Source organism: Solanum tuberosum, unplaced genomic scaffold (genome assembly GCF_000226075.1).
Source record: "Solanum tuberosum cultivar DM 1-3 516 R44 unplaced genomic scaffold, SolTub_3.0 scf00008, whole genome shotgun sequence".
In the NCBI taxonomy this organism is placed as follows: Eukaryota; Viridiplantae; Streptophyta; class Magnoliopsida; order Solanales; family Solanaceae; genus Solanum; species Solanum tuberosum.
In genome coordinates, this window is record NW_006238934.1 from 3,673,103 (window position 1) to 3,681,668 (window position 8,566).

Genomic DNA, 8,566 nt, shown 5'->3' on the forward strand with positions numbered 1-8,566 from the left:
AATAATTTTACCTATTATATCCTCAATTAATTACTTTTAAAAAGATACAATTTCTTGAAAATCTTAAATTTTTAATTCATCTACTTCATAATTAATAGGGGTAAAATGGTGAACTCACTATGTTAATAATTGCTTTCTTAATAGATGTGTCAATTCAAAAGTGGACAAGTAATTAGGGACAAAGAGAGTAATAATTACTCCCTTTATCCCTAATTACTTGTTCACTTTTTCTTTTATAATTGTCCCTAATTACGTGTCCACTTTTAAAATGATTTGGTTTGCTTTCTTAATAGGTGTGCATTTGGTTTTTTCGGTTCGGTTTTCTACTATTCAGTTTGGATTTTTTGGTGCTTGATTTTGAAAAAGTGTAATGCAATCCGAACCAAAATAAATATGATTTTGTTTGATTTTTCTCTTTTCAGTTTGATTTTTTTCGATTTGGTTATTCAATTATGTCAAGAATTATAAACATAATCAAAATTATATTTGTAATTTGATAATCTCTTTTCGATTTTTATTTTTCTAAATTCGAAATCAAACCAAAAAATCAAACAAAGTAAATTATAAAACAAAAAGACCAAACCAAAAAACCAAATTAAATTAGAATTCAGTTCGATTTGATTTGATTATTCAGTCTAATCTAAATAATGGACCCCCTAGTAGGACGCCTTGATTAAGGAATGTGGTACTCATAAGTCATAATGTAAGATTTTTTAGTGTAAATTGGAATATAGTCGGACTTTTATATAGATAGTATTTACAAATGATGAATATTAGTTACAAATTTATATTTGTTTTTATAATTTATTCATTATTTAACGAAGAGTTGAAATAGAGAATTTAAAGTTGAAAAGTAGGTTTGAAAAGTATTCAAGTGGAATAATGCCTATTTTCAGACCTCAAAAATTTAATTATTTTCGAGTAAAGTCTGTATCCAAACAAAATTGCTTCTGAATATTTCTTTTTTTCTTTTAATAGTCTTCTCTTTTTTAATTAAAAAAAAACAAGTTGTAATAAGCTTACTTGTCAAAATTTAAAAAGATATTACATCAAAATTTAAGCTATAATACCTAATAATGAATTTTTCAAAAATGATAAACATGACATTGTGCATATTCATTTTAGTGCGAAGTAATTTATAGCTCTTACACTTTTTTCAGGTATAATAAGTAGGTGTATCGGTGTACCTACTCTATCATCAATAATATTAGTACTCTCTCCGTTTCATTTTATGTGAGGTAATTTGATTCGACACGGAGTTTAAGAAAAAAAAAAGACTTTTAAAACTTGTGATCCAAAATGAATGATAGAAATTTGTGTGGCTGTAAATCATTTCATTAAGGGTAAAATAGACATTTTATAGTTAAATTGTAACTTAATATAGAAATGTGTCATTCTTTTTTGGGACCGATTAAAAAGAAAAGTAAGTCACATAAATTGAGACAGAGGGAGTATTATTTTCATAATTTTTTTGTGTTTCAATTATCGCAATAGTTCATTGTTGTTAATGTTCTTTTCTAGTATACTACTTTCCGCAATGCTTGATTTCAGTATTGTTACTGTTTCCATTTTCACACTCCTTTTTAAATTGTTTTCAATACTATCGAAAATAATTTCTCTGTTTTTATACCGTATGAATAACATTGTGTACGTTTTACTATCTTTATACCTCATTTATGAAATTGTACGAGGTATATTATTATCGTAAAACTTATACCAAAAAGTATATTGATTAGTGTATGAATAAAGACAGTTAGGAGTATTACTTTCTAAACCTAATTTAAGCACGATATAAATTTCTCAAAAAAGAAAAAGTAAATGTTAGGGAGGAGAAAAATATACCTTATTTAATTGGAATATACATGTGCTTAATGGAACTTATTAATGAAGTATTTATTTCCGCCACCCCATATTAGATGAGCATTTTACTGGAAATATTTGTCTCGTATTACTTGATCACTTATTGAATCAGAATTATATTAATTAATTTTTTTTCCATTTTACCCTACAATTTATATGACGTTTGGAAGTTTAACCACATTTCAAAAATCCAAAAAATTCTTTTTTTCAATAGGCTAATTTAAAATGAACGAAGGGAGAAAAAATAAAATTAATCAATATATTAATGATTTCTTAATCACTGTATAAAATAGAAAATGTTCATCAAATAATCACGAAATAAAATATAAAATATTCATAAAATATAAAATAAATTTCTTAATTATGGTGTAAAATAAAAAATACATATCACCCACATAATCTAGAAGTGAAGACGTGTACAAAACTTTGACCGTTAGGTGTGTGTGAATGTCCCAACTACAACAAGGAAATTATTATGAAATAAAAAGGCAAAGCAAAAAAAGTGATCAAGGTTTATGATATCCATAATTCTAGTAAATTATTAGAAACTATTAAAGAAATTATGGAGGAGAGAGAAAATATTAAGTTGTATATTAAATTGGAATTTTCAAATATGTGTTCCCTACTTCACTTGCTAGTAAAAGTAGGTAATATATTAAAAAATCATTCATTAAATCACTCGAACAAGAGGACTTGTGGGACATTGTTAACAACCAACAATAAAGTACAATTTCATAAATAAAATCTAAGAAATATAATATATATGTAATTTTTATTTTTATTTTTATTTTGTGAAAATAAAAAAATCAAAAACTTTGAAAAGGTACCATGTATGTAGTCTTACGTCTTTATTCTTATTTTATTTTATGAAATGAAAGTAAAGAAGTTATATTCAACAAGCGAAAAAGATAATAAAATTCATATGGAAAGAAAAATAAAGTATTGAAATAGTTATGCTAAATATAATAGAGAAATAGTAGTAACATCATGATAAACGGAGAAAAAAAAGTAATAATAAAATTAAAAAAAATAAAATATTATGTAAGTAATGATAACAATATTGATTATAAGGAAAACTAAACAACTACCGATTACTTTCTAATCTTATATCTTTAACTCTCAACCTTCACAACTTTTTATTAGAAATTATGTCCTATTTAGTATCATATCCAACATTATTACACTTTTTTGTTGGTATTCCAGGATAACTCGCAGCAGTTACAATTTTTATTTTTGGGTGAGCATTTTATGCATACTGGGTAAATTTTTCACTGTGTAATAGCCTGCAAATCATATAAAAGATGTAAACCGCACTAGACAAGCTCTATGCGACAATCTCGATTCAGAAAGCATTGAGAGAGGATCGATCCCGGATCAACCCTCCAAACCAACTGAGTTATCCTGAAGGATAAAAATATTTGTTAATTAACAATAATCACCTCTTTTTTTCTAACATAAAAAAGTGTCTTCTACTTGACTTTAATTTGCATGTAGATGTGTGAATTTATAGATCCATTATTGCAATTTGTAGGAGTAATATGTTAGAGACAGTTATCACATGTTATAAAAGTTTATGACCCTACGTACATATATAGTTATATATAAATTGGTGCCAAGCCAAAAAAAAATATAAAAAAATATACCTCACCTACCCTCACACCAATGAGGGTGTGTGTTAGGTTTAGAGGAAACTATTTTTTATATTTTCGTGTTTGATTAGTCAAAATATTATTTAAACAAGATCCTTATAAAATAAAGAAAATTAAATGACTTCTGAAGTATAGGGAAACAAAGTTTTATAGTTAGTATTTCAAGTTTATTGTCTCATTTTCCTCCGCTCTTTGGCCCTTTCAGCCATCGCTATCCTTGAAACCTACCCTCATTCCATCTGATCCGATAGTATTTTATTTGATTATATATAAATAATTTTGAGATAATATTTTTTCACATACTTATTAAGTATTAGAAAAAGTGATTACGTTATCATACATATTAAGAAATTATTAATAATATTTACGTAAACTAATTGAATTTCTCTAATTGGAGTCCAGGACATGCACGTACTTGATTGCTGCTGATTGTTTAATTTTATAAAAGAATCACATACTTTTAAGAAAGTGACAAAAGTAAATATCTTAAATATATTCTTAAGTAGATTTGATCCTCTAAATTAATTAAAATAAATATTTTTGAATCTCTGTTAAATGTTCAACAAATTATGAATGTCAAATCTCAAAAACTACAATAGCAATAACTATATCAAACGTTAAAAATAAATAAAAATTACATAGCAGAAAATGAAAATGCACCTCAAAAATTGTATTCGATATTAAACTAACACTTTGTTTGGATGATTGTTACCTATTGTTTCATAATGTATTGTATAATACTGTATTGTCTTAATGAATACAATGTTTGGATAGATTGTATCGTTCTCTGTTGTTACGTAATGTCACTCATCCATAATTTAAATGATAAACCTACAAAAGAAAGTAGAGTACGGGATAGAGTTAGTATGAAAAGATAGAAAAGAAGATAAAATATGATTATTAAATAATAAATAAAGAAGAAAATATTAAGACAATGACACGATCACACCAAATTAATCGCTACATAAAATGAGTCTTTTCATCAATATCTATCAATAAATTTAAATGAAACAATAAAATAAATAAATAACAAACGAAACAAACATTGTAAACTAACAATCGAATACAATACAACTGGTCATAATAACCATCCAAATAAAGTGTAAAAATAACAGAAATCACAAAAGATTCTTTATATACTAGATATAGGACCCCGTGCCAGCACGGGGCCCAATATATATATATATTTTTATTTTTATTTATGTCATATTATGGAATTTGAGAAGTTATTGAAATTTTTATATGATTTTAAAAATATTTTAAATTGTTAGCTATTGTGATTTGTAGTACTTTTTTTTAACATAATTTTGAAAATAATATTTATTACTCTCTTTATTCTAATTTATGTGGCAGATGCAGAATTTCAAATATTAACCCTTTTTTATATGTCTCTTTAATATATTAAGTTGTTAATTATTGTATTTTATAGTACATTTTGAACCTAATTTTTTAATAATATATGTTATTTGCCATGTCCCAATTTATGTGGCATTAATTGATAGATTTGTTGGAGTCGAGAGATTTATTTTGTTAATTATTGTAATTTATAGTTTCTTTTTCGTCAATTTCAAACAATAAATGTTTATCATATAATGCATTTTATGTGGTACCAATAGAATTTAGAGAGTCAATTAAATTTTGTATATAAGTTTTAAATAATTAAGCTGTTAATTATTGTAATGTATAGTATTACTTATATTATTTTTAAATATATTTAAATATTATATGTTAGGTTTTTTATCCTAATTTATATGGCATTGATAGAATTTAAAGTGTCAAATAATTGTTAATTATTGTAATAGATAATATGGAGTATTTAAGTCATTTATAGTATAGTAATTAATATATAATATGTAGTATTTAAGTGTTATATTATGGAATTTGAGAAGTTATTGAAATTTTTATATGATTTTAAAAATATTTTAAATTGTTAGCTATTGTGATTTGTAGTACTTTTTTTAACATAATTTTGAAAATAATATTTATTACTCTATTTGTTCTAATTTATGTGGCACATGCAGAATTTAAAATATTAACCCTTTTTTATGTCTCTTTAATATATTAAGTTGTTAATTATTGTATTTTATAGTACATTTTGAACCTAATTTTTTAATAATATATGTTATTTGCCATGTCCCAATTTATGTGGCATTAATTGATAGATTTGTTGGAGTCGAGAGATTTATTTTGTTAATTATTGTAATTTATAGTTTCTTTTTCGTCAATTTCAAACAATATATGTTTATCATATAATCCATTTTATGTGGTACCAATAGAATTTAGAGAGTCAATTAAATTTTTTATATAAGTTTTAAATAATTAAGCTGTTAATTATTGTAATGTATAGTATTACTTATATTATTTTTAAATATATTTAAATATTATATGTTAGGTTTTTTATCCTAATTTATATGGCATTGATAGAATTTAAAGTGTCAAATAATTGTTAATTATTGTAATAGATAATATGGAGTATTTAAGTCATTTATAGTATAGTATAATTAATATATAATATGTAGTATTTAAGTGTTATATTATGGAATTTGAGAAGTTATTGAAATTTTTATATGATTTTAAAAATATTTTAAATTGTTAGCTATTGTGATTTGTAGTACTTTTTTTTAACATAATTTTGAAAATAATATTTATTACTCTATTTGTTCTAATTTATGTGGCACATGCAGAATTTCAAATATTAACCATTTTTTATATGTCTCTTTAATATATTAAGTTGTTAATTATTGTATTTTATAGTACATTTTGAACCTAATTTTTTAATAATATATGTTATTTGCCATGTCCCAATTTATGTGGCATTAATTGATAGATTTGTTGGAGTCGAGAGATTTATTTTGTTAATTATTGTAATTTATAGTTTCTTTTTCGTCAATTTCAAACAATATATGTTTATCATATAATCCATTTTATGTGGTACCAATAGAATTTAGAGAGTCAATTAAATTTTTTATATAAGTTTTAAATAATTAAGCTGTTAATTATTGTAATGTATAGTATTACTTATATTATTTTTAAATATATTTAAATATTATATGTTAGGTTTTTTATCCTAATTTATATGGCATTGATAGAATTTAAAGTGTCAAATAATTGTTAATTATTGTAATAGATAATATGGAGTATTTAAGTCATTTATAGTATAGTAATTAATATATAATATGTAGTATTTAAGTGTTATATTATGGAATTTGAGAAGTTATTGAAATTTTTATATGATTTTAAAAATATTTTAAATTGTTAGCTATTGTGATTTGTAGTACTTTTTTTTAACATAATTTTGAAAAAAATATTTATTACTCTGTTTGTTCTAATTTATGTGGCACACGCAGAATTTCAAATATTAACCATTTTTTATATGTCTCTTTAATATATTAAGTTGTTAATTATTGTATTTTATAGTACATTTTGAACCTAATTTTTTAATAATATATGTTATTTGCCATGTCCCAATTTATGTGGCATTAATTGATAGATTTGTTGGAGTCGAGAGATTTATTTTGTTAATTATTGTAATTTATAATTTGTTTTTCGTCAATTTCGTCAACAATTTTTTTTATTAATTATTGTAATTTATTGTTTCTTTTTCGTCAATTTCAAACAATATATGTTTATCATATAATCCATTTTATGTGGTACCAATAGAATTTAGAGAGTCAATTAAATTTTGTATATAAGTTTTAAATAATGAAGCTGTTAATTATTGTAATGTATAGTATTACTTATAGTATTTTTAAATATATTTAAATATTATATGTTAGGTTTTTTATCCTAATTTATATGGCATTGATAGAATTTAAAGTGTCAAATAATTGTTAATTATTGTAATAGATAATATGGAGTATTTAAGTCATTTATAGTATAGTATAATTAATATATAATATGTAGTATTTAAGTGTTATATTATGGAATTTGAGAAGTTATTGAAATTTTTATATGATTTTAAAAATATTTTAAATTGTTAGCTATTGTGATTTGTAGTACTTTTTTTTAACATAATTTTGAAAAAAATATTTATTACTCTGTTTGTTCTAATTATGATTTTATAGGAAAAAATAATATCATATAAAATTAAATGAAAAGGATAATAAATTCAACTTTTACCAAGATAAGGTTGAAAATTATTATTTAAGTGGAAGGAGGTGGGGCCCACTTATATATTTTATATAGTAAGTATTGGACATTTGTAATGATTTAATTGGAACAATGGTAGTAAATCCTAGACTCTTCTAATATATATATATAGTAATATATATTCTCTAACAAGGTGTACTTCCAATAGTATTCAATCAGGGAAAAATCTTTAAAAAAATTATTTAATATTTTTTTAATTTAGTAAATGAACAACTAATTTTAATTTTAAATGATTTTTTCCTCTTCCTGAGAATTAGTGGTACTTCCAATAGTCTTCTTCCTCTTTCTCTTTTGCTTAGTTTTGGATGAATTTCTTCCCTAATATTTCGATTTTAGATTACAAAGAGGCGTGACGATGGATAATCTTTTGTTTCATCTATTTTGTTTTAACATATGTATGATCAAAGTAAGAAAATTTAAACAATATTTCGTTTGTTTCAATTTATGTAACATTTTTTATTTTTTAAGAGTCAAACAATTTAGGTTTAATCGAAAATTTGCAAGTGGAATCTTCAATTGTTTTGAAATGAAATTTATATATCTGTAAACTACGCAAAAGTACTATAAGTCTCAAAAATTGGTAATTACTGTTAATAATAAGACTTTTTTAAATCTCGAAATTTGAAAAGTGTAACATAAATTGAAAACGAATGAAGTATTAGTTTAAAATAAGGGACTGAAAAATACTCTAACTTTGGTCGAATTTGTTGTTGTGATACTAAACTTTCATAAGGACCTATTACCTCCCTAGACTATTTAATACCGTATTTTTTATCCCCTGAACTATTTAATAGTGTATTTTAAAGGTATATATGTGCCCACGTGGACACATTACTATTTATAATTTTACATTATTTTTTATGTCCATGTGGGCAAATAAATATGTTTAAAATACATTATTAAATAGT